The sequence below is a fragment of the Sorex fumeus genome, unplaced genomic scaffold (genome assembly GCF_029834395.1).
Source record: "Sorex fumeus unplaced genomic scaffold, SorFum_2.1 ptg000058l, whole genome shotgun sequence".
Classification (NCBI taxonomy): Eukaryota; Metazoa; Chordata; class Mammalia; order Eulipotyphla; family Soricidae; genus Sorex; species Sorex fumeus.
In genome coordinates, this window is record NW_026606115.1 from 23496786 (window position 1) to 23516579 (window position 19794).

Genomic DNA, 19794 nt, shown 5'->3' on the forward strand with positions numbered 1-19794 from the left:
TGTACCACCAGTCATCTCATACTCAGAGCTTGGCCTTTACTCTCTGTCATGCCTATCAGAGAATCAAATATGGAACCTTTCACATCCAGCAGGGCTCTCCTATGTGACTCAGTCAGGATTAGTCACTTGAGGAATGAAGTCAAGATGACAGCAAGACTGAAACAGTTACGGGCTGTATTGGGATAGTACACTAATATATGACCCAATGAGAGGTTTTTAAGTCTCCTAAGAAAGCTTAACATTGTCAGAATAGGATCAAAGAATTATGAATTCTCAGAAAGACCCCTTTTTCAGATTTACCTGAACTTCCTTGTCTTGGAAAATTTAAATTTATTCACTAATTCAGTATAGTGGCAGGGTATATTTGACAGATGGGCAATGGTAAGTGCTTAATAAGAAACTTACCTGACGATGCTGGAAAATATTCAAGAAAAGTGAGATCCATGTAATAGGACCCAGGAGGAGTAGAAGAACCCAAGAGAAGTAGAAGGACCCAGGAAGGGTAGAATGCACAAACTATCCTCAAAGTCTTTTGTTGGTTGCAATTGTGTGTTTCTTCTTTTCTCTAATTTCTTTATTTCCCATAACACTTTGTTCCTTTTAGAGATCAAATAACACTGACAAGCAACCTTGTCCAGAATTACACAGGTTTCAGGATTACTAGAGAGGAACTAGGTATATATGCTGAACAAACACCAACTTGATGAATCTCAAACTAGTTATGTAAGTCAGAGAGCTCTAAGTCAATACTGTTCCTTTATCACTCCATTATAAAGGTAGCATTCAGGTGGGACATGAGAAGCCTGAGTCTAGCACACAAAGTCCTGTGAAATCACCTGCTGGTGACAAATTTCAAAAGGTAAAAGATTAAAGTAAAAGGCAGGGGAACTTCAAGGAGACAAAGGTAATCTAATGATCACAAACATCTCTCCCCACCCCATCCTCCCTCTTCCCTCAGATTTTTTCTCCCTGCCTCTCTTCTTCCCTCCCTCTCTCATCATCCCTTACTCAAAAAGCTGCACAAAATCAAAAGTTTATAAATTCAATAACCAATGAAATTCTTACAGTCAAACCAAGAACTCGGCTTTCTTTCCCTGTTTTCCTACTGAGCTTGTTTGATCTTTCCTGTTCATGGATATACTTTTCTTGGATTTAAGGAAAGCATTTTGAGCTGAGTGTAGTAGCTGGGCCAGAAATCATTTTGATGATATTCATTATAACTATGGTAACAAGATGATTCAAATGTAAAGAACAGGGTTAAGAAAAGAGATTGAATTAATAGGGCAGAGTCACTGTTTTCCTATTTCTTCCTAGGTAATGTCAATAAATGAGAGGACAGAAGCAATACCCTTTTGAAAGGAGCAGAGAGTATCTCTTTGATACTCTCCATGGTGGGGCTGGGGGTGTCAGGCTGCTGCAGCCCGAAGGCGGGAATAGTGGAGCAGGCTGGGGGGTGGAGGGGGGGCGGACTATGGAGATGAGCTTATTACACAGAGCTTTACTTGTTAGAGATCTTGTCCAGATGGGCCAACTGCACAAATCTGCCCTGTTGGAGCGCTCAAGAACAATGCCCTGGAGACAGCTACAGCACTGAGCAATAGATCCTGCCCAACTGGACTAAGCTCAGGGTATCAGCTGGTGCTGGAAGCCAAAGCAGCCAAAGTACCAACCAACATAATAGTCCAAAGAAGTTCAAAAGCTACTCAGATGCAATGCCAGGTGGAAGATACTGTCAGTTTATAAGGGAGGCACACTGTGTTAGCATCAGGTACAAATGGCTTTCGTTTTCCCCACCCTTCTCTCTCTCTCTCTCTCTCTCTCTCTCTCTCTCTCTCTCTCTCTCTCTCACACACACACACACACACACACATACACATATATATTAAGGTAGGGGCACTGGATTTCATTGGAAGCATCTGACACCTACCTATACATTTAGTCCTTAAATTCTTGAACTTGAACCCTTGTTATCATAATAAATGTAAAGAAGTGATATGAGAGAATCATTTGCCCTCATTCCATTTACCCTCATTCTTGGAGAGACACATGCCTGATCACACATGTGAAGTGACTTTGAGTTTAAAACAGTATATTTTCGAAAAGGAAAAACTTCCTACAAAAGTATATTGACCACTTTTATTAATTCATTGCTTTTTAAATTAAATCACCATGACATACAGTTACAAAGCTTTCATGATCAAGTTTCAGTCATACAATGTCTCAACACCCATCCCTCCACCAGTGAACATTTCCCACCACCAATATCCCCCTAACTCATTGTTAATATACAATTTTAATTATTTTTCCAGCTTTTATTTCCAGTCCTTATTCAGGTCTTAAGATATAAGCACCCCCATTTTCTTTTCAATTTGCTCTGCTTTTCAGAAAATCAGTGGTCTATATTCTACTATCCCCACAATCTATAAGTATAGCCTCTTGCTCTCCCAGAATTCACAATCAAATAAAAAGAACTTTATATGTGGAAGAAAAGAAGCGAACACAATTTCTTTTACTTTCTCCCATAACCTTTCCCCCCACTTCTCACAAAGAATCAAGTTTTCTAACTGAAATATTGACTCTGAAGTTATTTTCCCTTTTCACTCAGACATGCAATTATCCCAAGCTTGTTCAAAATTTATTATCTCCTGTGAATCTTTAGATGTGCCCCACATACTTTTCTTCATTCTCAATTTACTATTAGTAGTGTTGTAATTATTATTGTTTTATCATTTCTGACTGTAAAGCAACCTTAAATTCAAAGTCATTACCCAATCATTAAAGATATTCCTAAATTGCTCTGCTAGTGAAAGACAAATCAGTCTAACGTGAAAGTCAAGAGGATTAAGATTGTAAATCATTAGCATCCCTGGGAGTACCAGTACTGACTCAATAGTGAAAATGTAGAATAAGCAATCTACACTGAGTAGAAACTACGTATTTTCAAGTACACAGAGCTATTGGTATACAGCAATACCACTCAGTATGTATATGTAGGATGAAAGTATTACTTTCTGCCTGGTTTATTATATACTACATTTCTATTATCTTTCTATTAATTATCACAAAACAGACCCTCAGGTCTCATAAATCAAATAAAATTCTCTCTGTCTCTTTATATCTCTCTCTCTCACACACAAACACACCCCTTTGGGTATGATATAACCAAATTTAAGAATAGTGTTTCTCATCCTTTTTCCACTGTGACACCTTTTTGACCTTGTTTCTTTCCAGAGATCTGCTCCTGTCCTAGACGTTGGCCTCCTAGGAATATCCTGAGAGCCCTCTTGATGACCTCTCAGTGTCTGTATTGCAAACCATAATGCCCAAAAGTAGAGAGTATGTGGAATACTGTCTGCCATGGAGGCTGGGGGGAAGGGTGGAAAGGGGGTTATACTGGGGAGATTGGTACTGGGGAATGTGCACTGGTGGAGGGATGGGTGGTTGATCATTGTGTGATTGTAACCCAAACATGAAAGCTTGTAAATTTCTCACGGTGATTCAATAAAATTAAAAAAGGGGGGCCCACTGAGAAATACTGGTTAAGAAGACATTTAAACCTTTTAACTGCATAATTAAATAAAGAATTATAATGATCTGGGGCTGGAGAGATAATAGAATGGGTATGACTTTTGCCTTGCATGCAGCCAAGCTGGCCTAAGCCCCACCAGAAGTAATCCCTAAGAACAGAACCAAGAGTAAGCCCTGAACACCACCAGGTGTGTTCCAAAAAATAAACAAAAGATAAAAAGTTGATTAAACACTAATAATGTTCTAAATATGAAGATTTATATCAAGTTATCTTTCCAATCACACCAAATGAAAACTCTGCAGTGACAAGATAGTCAAGAGTAAGCATCTGCTTCTCCCTGCTACATATTATTCCTGCTTGAGTTAGTCACCCTGAAGATATTAGAGCAATTGGTCCATCTTCCCAGCCTCACACTCCTTGCTCTATCTTTCTTCACATCAAAGATAAAATTTACAGTTTAGAAAAGTAGACTCATAACAACAGAACTGCTTGTTAACAAATCTTGGACCATAGGAAGGCAGGCCACCTAAGCTAAGGGCTTTCTTGACCATCAAACTTCTCTCCATAGAATGAAGTCTTCTATCATGAAGCTGCCTTCAAAAGTCACATGAGAATGCAGTAACTGCTACCCTAACGGAATAGCTGTTTTTCTGTCTCTGCTTTCACTAGGAGACTCTTTACAAATACCCTGTCTGCAGTGGACGAAGTACATTACCAAGGAAGTACATGCTCTCGTCATAAACACCCTGGAATAAGGGCAATTCTTATTATGACTTAAACTCAGGGAATGCTTTGACTTACAGAGTTGGATCTGGACAAATCTGCACATATTCTCTATTTTAATAGATTCCATTCATGACACTGTAGCAATTACCAGCATGGCTTTGGTACCAGATGGAGCCTGGGTTTGCATTACAATTCATCACTCATTAGATATGGGTTCTTGGACAAATGACTTCACCTCCCCCAGTTTCCTCTTCTAAAAGGCCATTTGAAGGCTCTAAAAGATTCAGCACACAACAATTGTGTGGCTTTGTATACAAATCATTAAACCTTTCTGTGATTCAATTATTCTTATCTGTTAGATGAAGGCAAAAACAATACCTATCTCACAGGGCTGTTGTGGAAATTAAAAATGAAACAGTGTAGGTAATTTGCTCAGCTCAGTGCTTGGCACATAATAAATGCTCGATAAAGATCAGTCATTAGATGGTAAGGCTATATCATCAAAGTCTTTCTTCTATATCTGTAAAATTTCTTGTAATTGTTAATACTTCAGATTTACATTTTAAGTGTCTCATCTTGTTGACTCCACATTCACCAAGAGTCATGTTAAAATTATCTTTCATATACTTTCAGTCTCTCCACTATTACTGAGTTCTTTCCACTAGCATATAACATGCTTCAAAGTCTGTAGCCATGACAAATAGCTTTCTCTGATTTGCAGAGTATTTTTACTTTCAGCTGATACATTAAATTCATAATTTTTTGAGTAAGGGGAGCTAAGTATAAAGTTTATGACAGCTTTAAAACATTTGAAAATCAGGGCAAGAATGCTGAAAGGTTCCAGCAGGTAGGGCACTTGCCTTTCATTTGGCCGACCTAGTTCAATATCGCACACCCTATCTGGGCCCTCAAACCCTGCCAGTGCAGAGCCATGAGTAAGCCCTGAGCACAGCCAGGTATACCACACCCTCAAAAGACTCAAAACTCAAAAGGTACCACCTAAAACTTTGATAGAGAGTCCATTCTACAAGTACTACAACTGTATTTTAAAAAGTATTTTTATAGGAGTCACTCCTGGTGGTACTCTGCCTAGTATACTCTGCCTGACAGTTCAGTGCACTGGCCCAGTGATTGTAATTCTTGGAGGGGTACAAAAATCACACTCCCAGAAGCCCTGATGAGGGAGGGAATAGAGTACTGGGCATCAATTCTGGGTACTAAGACCATAAACATTCCAAGCTTGTATTCCATTGCCTTGAACTATATTTCTGGCTCACCACAACTGCATTAATTGGATAATAATTAGAAGTTCTTTGGTATTTAAGAACAGATCAAAATTAAGGGCACTCATAACAAAGGAATCTAACATACTTCTGATTAAACTTCAAATGATCAACAAACAGTAGTCCTAAAACGCTACATTTATCCCTCCTCTTGTACCTACTAAGAATGATAATGGCTTGCTAGATACTCTCGGTCTTTGTTTTTGTTTTCGGGTCATACATGGTGATGCACAGAGTACTCCTGGCTTTGTACTCAGAAATTACTCCTGGCAGTGCTCAGGGGACCATACAGGATGCTGGGAATCGAACCTGGTCAGCCACATGCAAGGCAAATGCCCTACCCGGTGTGCTAGCACTCCAGCCCCTGCTCTCAGTCTTTATAGTTCTCAATTTAATCCCCATTTCAAGAAGTGAAAATCATTGTTATAAAGACAGCTCTGACCACAAGAAGAACAAGAATTGATCTTTTATCACAGTAACATACTTGCTATCTTTATTGTATTTAACACTATCCTTACAGAAAAAGAATAACTTTTAATAAAACTATTCTCTTTTGGGATATCCTAAAAATGTCAATGGATCACAATGTCTTATAACAATAGAACTTGGTATGACAGAGCCAGAAGGGCATTGCCAGATCACTTAAGTCTTTTCTGTTTATCAGACAACATGGGGAACCTGAGGGCCTGTCTGGTCCACCAGTGTAACCCCTAAGTCTTTTTCAACTTAGTTGAAGCTGTGAAGGGAAATATTAGAAGAGAAAGTGAAGAAGCGGAGTATGTCACTATCTATTAAGTCCAGAGGCCCAAACTACTGTCATATTAATCTGTTTGCTGGCTAATACCAATATTAGTTGTTCAATCCCCTCAGGAAAAGAAGCACAAATGTTGGCAATGGTTATGATAAAATTATGGCTGTCAAATGGTTGTGCCAAATTTCAAGCTCTACAAATTCAAGGTGTCCTACTTCAGGGTTTCTTGTGAAATAACTTATTAAACTCTTGGTCTTATACTTTGTTCAGTCTTTCCCTAATAGAAACATTACCTATTGTCAACATTTGGCCTAAGCTTCAGGCTGATCCTTTAAGGAAAGAGACATTGTGGTTTCTCATTAATTTATTGAGTCTTTTAAGAAACATACTCCATTGATTTTGGCAATGAGCAATCCTGTCCCATCTATTAAAATTTCAAACTCCAGTTGTATGAACCCTCTTTATCCAAGGTCATCTAACAGAGAAAAGCAATCAATTATGGAAAATTAATATCATTTGTGTCTATTTGCTACTTATATTTTTTTTCTCCCTGATAACTTGGTGTGGATTCCTATTTAGAGCAAAAGTTTTGCTGGGAATATAGCTCACATTAGAATGCAAGCTTTGCTTGTGTGAGGCACTGGATTCAATCTCAGGTGTGTGCCTGCACACTCATACACAAATAAAGAGAAAATGATAGTAGCAAGTGTCAAACTAATTAACATAGCTTCAAACCATCATTGATAGCATTCAAACAAGAGATAACCAGTTAGAATCTTAACTAAAACACAGAAACACAGTATTTGTTTCTTCTCTTTACATCTGCTTTGGGGAAGGCACAGGGTGCACTGCCTCTCTGACATACTCATTTGCTCACTTCCTGTTCCTAATAATTATCTGGGAACTGAATCAAAGCTGAGAAGAATCAACCCTGGCATTAATACCTACTGCAGGAGCAAGCTTTCTTTAGCAAGCTTTCTTGGAGCTATATTCTTAGTGCAATGAGTATTCTCAGTACTCAAGGGTACAGCACAACTCATTTTTAATTGGGAAATTTTAATTCCTTTTTTTGGTAATCCTTGTGTTCCTCCACTCTTTCATTCAAGGGCTGCACCTTGGCGGCCTGTTTGCCTTGGAGGCCCAGCCTGTAATGTTAAGCAGTGATTACTGCTTGAATGTCTTTCAAAATGTCCTTCACAAAGTGATTTCTCATGCTCATAAAAGTGAAAATCTACTGCAGATTAGCATAACCATCCGTTTTTAGTGTCTTATCAAGTCTCCAGTTTTACAGAAGACTTGGCCTCGAGAATCAGGTCCTTTGTAGGTTCTCAGTTGCCCTTAAAACCCTACCTTTTTGAGCTCAGGTGAGACATAGTCCTTCACTAGGAATTTGAAGTTATCGAGTGAATGAGTTCCCTTAATTGTAAACTCCATTAAGGCATAGAAGAGGATTTCATTTGTAGCTCAGAGCACAATGATTGAAACACGAGGGCAGTTAACAAACACCAACCAACTATCAAATGCACATATGAAAATAAGTGCATTTAACCCTACTGTCAATTCTGTCTAGCTGGAAGGACCAATGAGTAAACTGCCCAGTGTTTTGGCAGCTATGCAATGGATATAAGACCACATGATAACAGAGAGGCTAGGGTTTGGGTAGGCTGAGGCTGGGTTTCATTATATTGAACTGCTATTTTTTCGGTCAGTATTCTCTCATGATTTCTTCCTGTCATAAATTAAAAAAAACTTTCAAAGGTTTTCCTTAGCTTATAGATATAAGAACAATCTCTTTAGGTTAGCTTCCACATACATTAACAATATTTGCTCATCTCCCTTGGATTTGTTCATAACGATTTGAGCCAGAAAGATATTGAAGGGGTGAAGGCACTTATATGCCTCGCATGCAGTCAAGCCTAGTTCGATCCCTGACACCACAGTCCCTTGAACACTGCTGGGAATGACACTGGAAGAGAAAGCCAGGAGTAAGCCCTGTGCACAGCTGGGTATATACCAAATACAAAAAACAAACAAACAAAAATCCTGGAGCACCTACTATAATATACCAAGCACTGAATATGGGTACAGGTACACAGTAAAGAAGAAACATAGTCCCTCCACTCAGAAAGCTTATATTCTCTTGGGGAAACAACTTGGACTAAGTTATTGGAGAATTATAACATGAAGAAAATGTGGGGGCTGGGGATGTGATTCAACTGGTAGGGCACATAACCTTGCGTGTGCTCTGGGTTAATACTTGGAACCACATGGTCCCCCCCCAAATACTACCAGGGGGTTGCCTAAAGCTGCAAGCATCACTGGGTATTCCCCCACAATAAAAAAGCCACTATGAGAATGAAACTAGAGGGTATTCATGCTAAGAGAAGCCAGTCAAAATAAGGGGGGGAAATATAGAATGATCTCTCTCTAAAATGTGGAACATAAAGAACTATAGTTAAAGAATAACAAATGGCCAAGGGCAAGAAAACCTGGAAACTGCCTACAGAACTGAGTTGTTTATTTTGGGAGGGGGGTGTAGGTAAAACTGGTGATGCTCAAGAGTTACTCCTGGCTCTGCACTCAGGAATAACTCCTAGTGGTGATCGGGGACCATATAGAATGCCAAAAAAATAGAAATACATGGGGAATGAAAATAAATGAGTGTAACTTGTCATAGTATTGGTAGAAATTAGGGGAAGTGGTGTAATGGAAGTATTTGCTGAGACAGATTTACATATATGACCCAAAGGCTAGAGTGATAGCTCAAAGTGTTGAGATAGATGCCCGATGTGCAGTCTCGGGTTCGATTCCTGGCAACACAGAGTTTCCCTGATATCACTGGGAGTAGCCCTGGTAATCCCAGCCACCAGGTAGGAAGTTGAAGAGTCTCGGGCACAGGCACCTTTGCTTTATGTAAAGCAGTCCTTACTTCTTGCTAATGCTTTGATCATAACCTGCAATACTAAGTGTCTTACTTCACTAAAACTGTGTCTGTCACTCTCAAGACATTAAAATTCCATCTTCTCTGATCAGTCAGATACAGATTCTCTTGCTTCTAAACTTTTATTCCATGCTTGTCAAACAGCATTTAAAGATGCATTGCTTACCCTTAAAATATAATGTAAACTTTAAATAAAAATAGATTTGCTACATAGAAATGTTATATACCCCAAATTCCTATAAGCTTCTTGAATTTATGAACTCTTTTATTTCTTTGGCATCACCAGTGTGTTTAGCACAGTGATAGACACATGAGTTACTCACTGAATATTTTTTTTACTTTGGGGGGCCATACCTGGCAGTGTTGAGGGCTTATTCCTGAATCAGTGCTCAAAAATCAATACTGGAGGGGTTCAGGGGACCATATGGGATGTTGAGCATCAAACCTGGGTCATTCGAGTACAAGGCCACTGCCCACTCATTGTACTATATTTGCAATCCTTCACTGAATCAATTAATGAACAGGTGTAGGAACATTGGATGACTAAAACCCAATAATGAAAAACTTTGTAAACTGTGTATCTCATGCTGATTCAATAAAAATAAATTGAATCCTACAGCATAAAAATAAATTAATGAACACCAGAAGCCCATAGATCTCCTTTAGTGATTTACTATTTTCTCTGAAACTGACAAGGGTTCTACTTTCTTTATAAGACATTTACTATTTGCATCCAGAGACCTGTGATTTGAAATTGACAGCTTCTCCCCATTGGTCACTGCTTCTCACCCCTTTCCAATACTTCCCTCCCACCATCACCACCACCACCATCACCTTCTATTGTTTCTTCTGTCTTCTGGTTGTCAGCCAGAATGAGAAAATGGTCTAGCTGTCCTCAGAGACTTACACCAGCCTGGACTGCTCTGCAGTGCCATGAAGGGCCAGGGCTTTTGTTTACAGCTGGGACCATGGTGAGGCGGTGAGCACAGCTGACAGCCCTGCTCTGGTGCAAACATCAATCTTCCTCTGTCCTCTCAGCCAAGCTTCACAGACCAGCTCTATTGAAAGCAAGCTGCACCTGCCTGGGTCTCACTGACATGCTACCCACAACTCTGGCCTAGAAGCAGCCTGGTGAATCTTGCCTTTGTACCTTTTACAAACTGTCCTGGCTCCCATTTCTGTACTCATTTCTAATCACGTTACCTCAACCTCAGAACCTTAAGAGATGTCCTCCTAAGTCCCATACCTCAAAGAATGTCCACCTCTCTAAACAAAGCTTATTCCCAGTTTAGCTCCACTCTCATGACCTCTTTAGCAAAATAAAATTGCAACAGAAAAGCATAATGCTACAGTTTTCAATGTGCACTTTATGGAGTCTTCCTGAGCTGAACACTTAGGTTTTTGGTGCTTCAACTACAGTATGTATGTCATCTGTGACTTCAAACCAGTTTTCTGCTGTTTTAAAACTTGCAAGTTAGGTGAGACCTGAAACCATCAAAACATCCTCTGAGATTCTAAGTGAGGGTCTCTTTGCCACAAACATAAGTCTATATCCATCTGCTCTTTCCTTAGGAGCTTTGTTCTAGCATACACCTAGTGTGAGAAAGAAGCCATGTCATGCCACTTGCTGTCTCTTGCTCCCAAATTCCCTTTGCCTATGTTTCTGTCTGGAGGCAAAACAGTTCTCATTAATTATCTGAGGCTTGTTTTCCTAGAGTTCAACTTTCCTTTCATTCAAAAATGTTTGAGGGATGTGACAAACTTATTTCACTAACAGTGGTTCATTATCGTAAACTTATACAGGGGTGTAGTGGGGGATAACCATAGACAGTGAATTCCTCTTCTAGGAAACCTGATCAGAATATATGACAGAGAGGCTTTTTAAATTTAAAATTACATACCTCATATTCTTATACTTTATATCTCTATAAAAGGTGTGTACTTTCATTCAACTCCTTGGTTAGCAAGTATTCTTCTAAAGAGAAGTCCGTGTGTTTTTTCCCCAGAAATCGATGAAGCAGGTGTCAATTTTTTTAAATTTCTAAACAATGTTTTATAATGGAAAAATTCAAAATACACAAAAGTAAGAATCGTATAGTGAACCTACAGTTATCATAGTCTCCAATATTTTGATACAATATTTTAAGCATTAATGGCTTGTCCTTTTTAATAATGATAGCTAATTATTTTAATAGATACACCTTGTGGTTATTCCCAGTGAAAAGGACACTGTGGGTGTAGGTTGTAAGCATAAAAAAGTCATCACTAGCAGCAGGAACAATGGTGTAGCAGGTGGGGCATTTGCCTTGCAAGTGCATGCACAAGAACATGCACACACACATGCGCATACACACACACATCTCTGGAAAAATAGATCAAATAATCCTCCTGAGGTAATGACCATTCCAAGTTAAGTTTATGGTTTAAAAAAAAACAAATATTTATGTAATTGTACACTAAATTATTGTGTTAGGAAGGAGAAACCAAGGGATTTTGTGCAAGTCTGTCATCCTAATATCACCCAAACACTATTAATTAGATTAGGTTATGAATTACTTGAAGGGATCTCTTCTCCCAAATGGATGGGTCAAATAATATGGGAGGGGTGAGAGTGACAGTATAGAAGGTACTGAACGCAGCTGACCTGGGTTCAATCCCCTGTACCCCATGCCTGGCCAGAAGTAATCCCTCAGTGCACAGCCAGGAGCAAGCCTTGAACACTGCTGGTTATGTCACCCCCCCCAAAAAAATAGAGTGGGAGACTAGGAAGAGCTGATCACAGAAGAAGAGAGGAACTAGAAGAGAACAGGTACTAAAACAAGGTAAATTTTTTCTAGGACTACTTCTATCTTTAGTCTATGGACTAGAAATTTAGACTGATGCAGCCTATTTTGTTGAACTGGTTTTATGAAATCCATATTAAACCAGGCAGGAAGAAAAAATTAAATTGTTATTAAAGGAGATGGAGCAATAAGGTACCAGCCTTGCATGTTGTCAACCCAGGTTTTATCCCTGGCACCACATATGGTCCCCTGAGCCCTGTCAGGACTGATCCTTGAGCACAGATATTATTAAATACAATTTTGCTTAGCTTTGAAATACTAGGGTTTTCCTATAATTTTTAAACTAACCAAATGATTTTTGTTTGGAAGGAACTGGGTTTAGGGTCACACCTATTAGTAATCAGTGCTCACTCCTGGCAGTGCTCAGTATTGAACTGGGGCTGGCCTCACACAATGCAAGCTCTTTAAATCCTGGACTATCTCCCCACCTCCAACCATTTTTAAAATCATCCAATAAACTACTCAGAACCAAATGAAAACAACAGCAAATTGAACTTAAAATGGATCAGTTTCATCTACTACCCAGAGGCATGGGAGGATAGTGGTGTCCCTTTCTAGTCCCTCACAATTAAAACAGATCTACCTCATAGACCAAGGAAGGCTCTCAAGCACGCATTAATACAACCAAGGCCAACAGACCGTTAGGCAAGCAGGCTGCGCCCAGAACAAAGGTGCCCAACTCAGAGGGTACAAGTAGAGAATGAAATCCATTCTTCAAAGATCCCCTGGTGGAGGTGTTAACATCCCTGACAAAGAAATGTGTGTGGGTGGAGGGTTCAAGGAAGGGAACACTAAAACAATGGTGTCGGGAAGTGGTCACTCTGGAGGAGGACAGCTGAAAAAAGGTAAAGTTATATGCTTTATACCCTACAAGTAACAATATTGTGAACCAGATTGCCTGAAAGAAAAATTTCCTGCCATAGAGGAAGGCTAGAGGGCAGGAGGGAAACTGGGGTTATTGGTGGAGGGAAGTGGACACTGGTGTTGGACCACTGTACAACTAAAACTCAATACCTCTATCATGAGTAACTTTGTAATTCACAGTGATTTTAAATATATAGATATATACACATATATATCTATGTATCTATGTATATCTTATATTTTTTCAGGGTTCTATTCGGGATAGACACTTCTCTGCAATTAGGCTGCCCCCAGGTGGCACATGTTTCTAATTAGAATGAAAGCACTACATGAGACAATGGCGGTCTTGAAAATTTGTTGTAGTCACTGGGGATTTTGTAAAGGCAGAGACCACAAACAGTCTTTCCCAGGTCTTGGGCCTTAAACCTAAAGGTACAGTGACCTAAGCTCTTTCCCTTCCATTAAATACAGATGGTGAGAAGAGTAGTTCAGTTGTGAATTCTAAAGGACGATGAGTAACTCACATTTTCTGAGGTTTTACAAATAGGCAGTTATCTGCTGAAGCCATATTCCAATAAGTGGAAGAAAAAAGCATGCACCTAGGAATGAGAGAATAAGTCTGAATCTTTGTTCCACCAACTTGCAGTGAATCTTTAACTTCTGACTTTAATATGGATTCACTAAGACTACAGATATATAAGCTTTGCACTGTGTGACTTGTCACATAGAAAATATTTAATTCCCCAGTCTTTTACTGATACTACTCGGATTTCAAAGTAAATTCACTTTATTTATACTCTTAGCTGTAAAGTCCCACTCTGTATAGACAGGTATGGGTTTACTAGATATAACACTGGAGTGAGAGTTAAGATGTGTATCCCAAAGCCATGCACATCCAATTGCAGTAACCTGGGTGTTACTTTCCTTTCCTGATCCCACCAATGAAACAACACTCACTGTCAGCTATGAGGCTGAAAGAGCAGTGGAAACCAATGTCCTTCGTCACCTGTTATGAAATACACATTTTACAAACATTATATACTCTAAATTAGCACTGCCAAATAAAACTTTTGTGATGATGGGTTCTTTACCTCTTAGTACCTAATAGGGTATTAATACTGGCCATAAGTAGCTATTGAGCCCCTGAAATATGGTTAGGGCAACTGAGAAAATGGATTTTTAAACATTTCTCTTGTGAGGCTATGGCCACCCAAGGGGTGCTCAGAGGGACTGGGCAATAGTCAGCCAAAAAACTGGACTGGCAGACCAATGTTAAGACCCAAGAATTTGGTGCTGCTTATGTCCTGTGGTGCCAGGTACCACCAAGGTCACTTCAGCAGTTCTGGGGTTCCTCCGGGGATACACCAAAGCCTGGGATGCCATACGGTGCTCGGAATTAAACCCAGGTCAGACACACGCTAAACAATTGCCCTGACTATTGTACTACCTCCCAGCCCAATTTTTAAAATTTTAATTAATTTTAATCCAACTGCCCAGATGCCTAGTGGCTATATTACTATATACCTCTAAAATTCAGAAGCAGCAATATTTTTCCTACTTAATATATGGTGAAACTGAGGCTCAGAAAAATATTTTAGCCTTGTTGAAAGTCAAATAAATTATAATTAACTAAACTAGGTTCAAAACCCAGCAGTAGAAAACTTAGCCAGGTATTAAGATCAGATAAACCAGTGATTACTCCCCAAAGCTTTACCACTTATAAGTTGTACAACCAAAGAAAACTAATTATGCTCACTTTACTCATCTATAAATTGTGATAGGTCCCTAATTTATAGGACTATGTAGGATTTATTCTAGAGCTTATAGGAGAGGTTCTGATATAAACTAAAAAAGATAACTACAGAGTAAAGAGAGTACTCGGGAAATATAAAAACAAGCAGGAAAACACTTATAAGCCTTTAAGTAATGTCTTATTACAGAACAGAAATGAAAAAGGATATGAAATCATCAAAGTATTTCCATTTCTTTGGTTTGCTTTCCTTCCCTTTATTGATCCACTTAATCAAGCACAAAAAAGGTATGTGTAATTTATAGGCTCAGAAAGACAAGGTATGTGATTTAACAAAGCTTAGTTTCAAGTTCAAATCCTAGTCCTTATGCTTATTGTAGGCACTAGGGAAATAATTTTGTATTGCTACACTGTAGCTCTTAACCTGTAAATCAGAATTGATAATATGGAGGGTATCTTAATAAAACATATATATTATATTATGTTACACTTGATGTCACACTCTAATGCCTTATTGGTCAAACAACGAAAGAGTCGGAGTCATGGAAAATAATTATTTTAAAATAAATTTGATTATTACTAAATGTTTGTCTTGTATACCTAGTTTATACACCCAGGTCACATAAAATTCTCTGGCAAAAGGTGTCTCCTAAATGTTTAAGAAGTTCTAAAAAAAATAAGAAGTTATACTCTAGTGAGTATGTAAAAATAAGCATTGCATGTTGTGTTCTGCCAGTCTGTCAGCATGGCAATGGAGTTTTTCTCTATGATGTTTCTCCTCTAAGCAGGACAACGTGAATGGCCTGCAAAGTTATATCAAATGCAGAACTCTGGAACTCTTTGACAAACCAAGAAGGATTCTCTGAAAAGATTAATTTTGGTTTGATTTATGCTACACCATATATGAGGAACAGGACATGCACAACGATAGTTCTTGCATGCCTGTTGTGGAAGGAAAGTTGGGAAACAGGTTTTGAGGTGGGGTAGGTATATAAGGATACCCACCTTGAGTGTGTGCAGAAGTACAGAAAGGAGGAGCAGTAGCCTCTGGAGGAGGCTGATCAGGAATAGCTAGCCCATTACATCCTTGAAAGGCACATGTGACAGGCTTTACAGAATTCTGGGTTCTGGCTAAGGGTCATAAAAGAATCTTAGAACATTTTTCTATGCAGTGGAAATAAAGATAGAATTGGAAAAATAATCCGTGGCCAGAATGCCATTAAGGGGCTATGCAACATTGTAGAGAAAGATTAGGTGCTTTTTCTTGAGGGTTGAGAGACTGAATCTAGTTCAATTAAGGGAACAGCCCAGGAGAGACTCTTGGGGGATGGAGTTGGTTTGTCCTATGGTACTTAGAATGACAGAATGGAAGTAAGCACAATGTAGACAACATGACAATCACGACAATGCATCTCCAGATCCAGATTGTTGGCAGACTGAAATAAACTTGTTATTAGAGGCATCACCACTGAAAGTTTCAGTGAAGTCATTGAAGGGTCAGAGTACCCATCTTGACATCTGAGAGCTGGCTTACTCCTTGGGTACCACAAGTGCCAAGCAAAACTGACTAATTTGTCAATTTCTAGGAGATTCTCACCATCTCAGGAGTTCCAGGAATTAATACAGTGAGAGCACCAGAGAGGAGTAAGACCAGAGATGAGGAAGATAAGCAATAACATATACAGGTTAGCCTGGCAGGGCCCATGGCTCCACATGATGGAAGTCAGTCTAGCCTTAGGAAATTCCCATACCCTATCAGACTGTCCTCTGTGAAAAGAAAGTTGAGGACCTCTCAGATTCACTGGAAAGTAATTCCAGTCAGAGGTCTGTAACTGCCTTTCAGACATCAAAGGATAGAAGTTGGTTTTATTAGGGTCACACCCAGAGGTGTTCAGGAATTACTCCTGGCAGCACTCATGGTACCATATGTGGTATCACAGTTTGAACCATGGTGTGGTAGCTAAGCATCTTACCTCAAGCGACAGAAATAGAAAGAAGAGATGCTCCCTAGATGGTCCACCAAACGTCATGAGCTGTGCGTTTAGCTGGTCTCTCAGAGGGCAAAAGGATCTCAAAAGGCTAAGATAGAAGAATAGGGGAAAAGTTATGAATGTACTGCAAGAGAGTTGCACGAAAGACTGAAGAGAGCAGTGTACACTGGGGGTAGGAATGGGCGGCATCCGATGCCTTAGAGCAGCAGAGAGAGGCTGCTAGCTGGCAGTGATGATTTTTGCAGCATGTTTTCATAATAGGCAGTAATCATTCCTAACAGAGGTAACAGGGTTGTTTCAGGGACAGGACCAGAGAAAAAATATCTTTTGCTTGGCAGGAGATATTTTTCACTGGTGGAGATGTTCTCCACAAATAGCTTGAGCTCTTGGTCAGCTTGTCTACACAATTGTGCTAAAAATACTATTTTGAAGCCCAAGCACGAATCTCTGCCACACCTCCCTCGAAATTTTTAATTTCAATGTACACTGGAATCATCAGATAACTAAACCTCACTACTAGAATTTCTTACTCATTCAGTTTAAAGTAGAACCTGAGGATCCGAATTTCCAACATTTTCTCAAGTGCTATACCTATTGCTATGTCTAACAGACACTTTGAGACCAATGCCCTAAATCCTGCTCCTCTACCTGTGCTGTGGGTATGACTGGTAACAAAAAGAGGCATGATTTTTGGCATTTTATTTTCATGCTTTAGGACCTGTCTAATAAGGATTCTGTGAAGAATAAAAGTATATTTATCTGAAAGCTAAAACATAACACCTTTAAGTTTTGAAAGCATCCAATATTTTAGAAAGGATTAAGAATATCTTTAAAGGAAGCTGGAGCGATAGTACAGCGGGTAGGGAGTTTGCCTTGCATGCTGTCGATCTGGTCAGCCCAGGTTCTATTCCTTTGCCCCTCTCAGAGAGCCCGGCAAGCTACCCAGAGTATCTTGCCCACAGGGCAAAGCCTGGCAAGCTACCCGTGACGTATTCGATATGCCAAACACAGTAACAACAAGTTACTAGGCCCGCTCGAGCAAATGGATGAACAACAGGAGGACAGTGCTATTAAAGGAAGCATTTCTATAATATTTTATCCTTTCTAAATGATTTTTCCTGAAATGATACTTTCTAAAATTTGAAATATTTAGAAATATTTTAGAATCATTTCTTTGATCCAACTGAGGATCAAAGAAAATAAATCATTTGACCAGATTCAGAGAAAAGGGTTTTTAATTAAGACTCAGACTCCAAAGAGTAAGAATTTTACAGTACCACTCGAGAAAACAGGATGCAAACACAACTCCAATAAAAATTTCAAAAGGGTAGGATCAGCTTTCAAAATCAGTATTGAATAAAAATAGTGTCCATCCCTATCTCCATTTAATTTCTTTAGATCAAATGCTATTTAGTCTGAAACTCAAGCAAGTAACTCTGTAAATCAGTGTTTTTAAAAAATTAAAAGTAAAATCAAAGTATAAATTCAATTAAAACAAAAGCCAGTATCCAAGCTCTTATCTTTCCTTACTGACTTTGCTTGTAGGTGGGGGGAGGTCCTGAGCACTTAAGAAGATGTACAGAAATAGTAAGGAACTTGATCACTATCAAAACCAGGAGTTGCTCATAAATTCTGATGCCAAAAACAATTTTTAAAGGCCAGGAAGAAAAAAGCAATGGACGGGGTATTTTTTAAAAAAAGAAAAGCAATAAGGAAAAATATTGGGACCTAGGAAGATAGTCCCCATCTGGCAGGGTTATTTGCATTATTTTGATTTTCTCTATCAATAAAAGTTGTAAATGATTATGATCTATTATTTTTAAAATTCAGCAAATAATAAAGAGGTAGGGGGAGAAAAAGCAATTAATTACAGGGGTCCAACCCCCCCCCCCCCCCATCCTTTGCTGGAATTTGGCGGCATCTAGTGGCAGAGGTATAAACCATACCCACAGAACTTTCTGGAAAATTAACTGCGTATTTGCCTGAGGAGCACTGCGTATTTGCTTTAGGAGTACTCTGGGAAAAAGGTGAATCCCTAGAGGAAGGAAAGGCTATTGTCTATAGATATTCCCAGAAGAAAGTTATGTGTGTGCCAGGAGAAATGTTAGCCACTGAGGGGAGAAGGGCGGGGAACAATTACGAGAGAAGGATGCAGAGAAGGGGAAAGAAGTTTCTTTTTCGCAGAAGGCTTGGCTTTTAACCACTGTGGGGTTAAGAACAGGATTTGGGCACCGACAGAAACACAAAAAGAGTATTCTGGGGTCTAAAATGAAATCTGTTGAGGAGACTGAAATATTATCAGAAAGACGATATTTGTGATGGTCACTTCCACTGATTTTGCTCTGCATTAAAACGATTTTTCAAAGTAGGAAATATTGCGTATATAAAAACACAAATCCGCCTTTAGCCGCTTCCCCCTCCCGCTTCCGCCCGCGCTGCCCTACCCCCCAGCCCGGGACGCTTACGCACACGCGCACTGCGCGCGCTTCCGAACACACCGGGCCCGGCGCTAGAGGCGCCTGCCTACGCACAACCACCATCTTCCGCGCCACGAGGAGCAGCGCGGGAGGGCCTAGCCACGCCAAAGCCCCGCGAACTCGCCAGGCACGGACACGCGTGCCCAGAAATCACATCCATACAGCAGCCACCGTTTCTCCTCGCATCACAATGCAAACCTCCACCTGCCTTTTTTTCGGGGGTGGGGGAGAAAGGCGTTCGCAGAAGAAGTGCGCAATCGGTTTGGGGGCGTGGCCCCATATTTGACCTCGCGCTTCCCCACTCGCGGGAACCTTAGCTCATTTCCGCCCATCCTGTTTCCGCAGGCCACGTAGACACTTCCTTTCCCAGTGGAAAAAAAAAACCCATAATGCCTCCCTGCAGGGGGAAAAAAATTCTAGTCAGGGGAACTCTGGGTCGTGAAAACAGGACACGTGAACACCCTGCCCTATAGACTTATGACCCAACGGCTGTCGCGCCTTCGGAGGGCGGGCAAAGGGCCTAAGAGGGCGGACGTGATTGGTCAGTGCCTATTCTGAAGGAGAACGCTGATTGGTTGCCTTCCCAGCCTTGCCCGAGAAGAAGCAGGTTGCTAGCACCCGCCTTTACTGCGGCGTAGC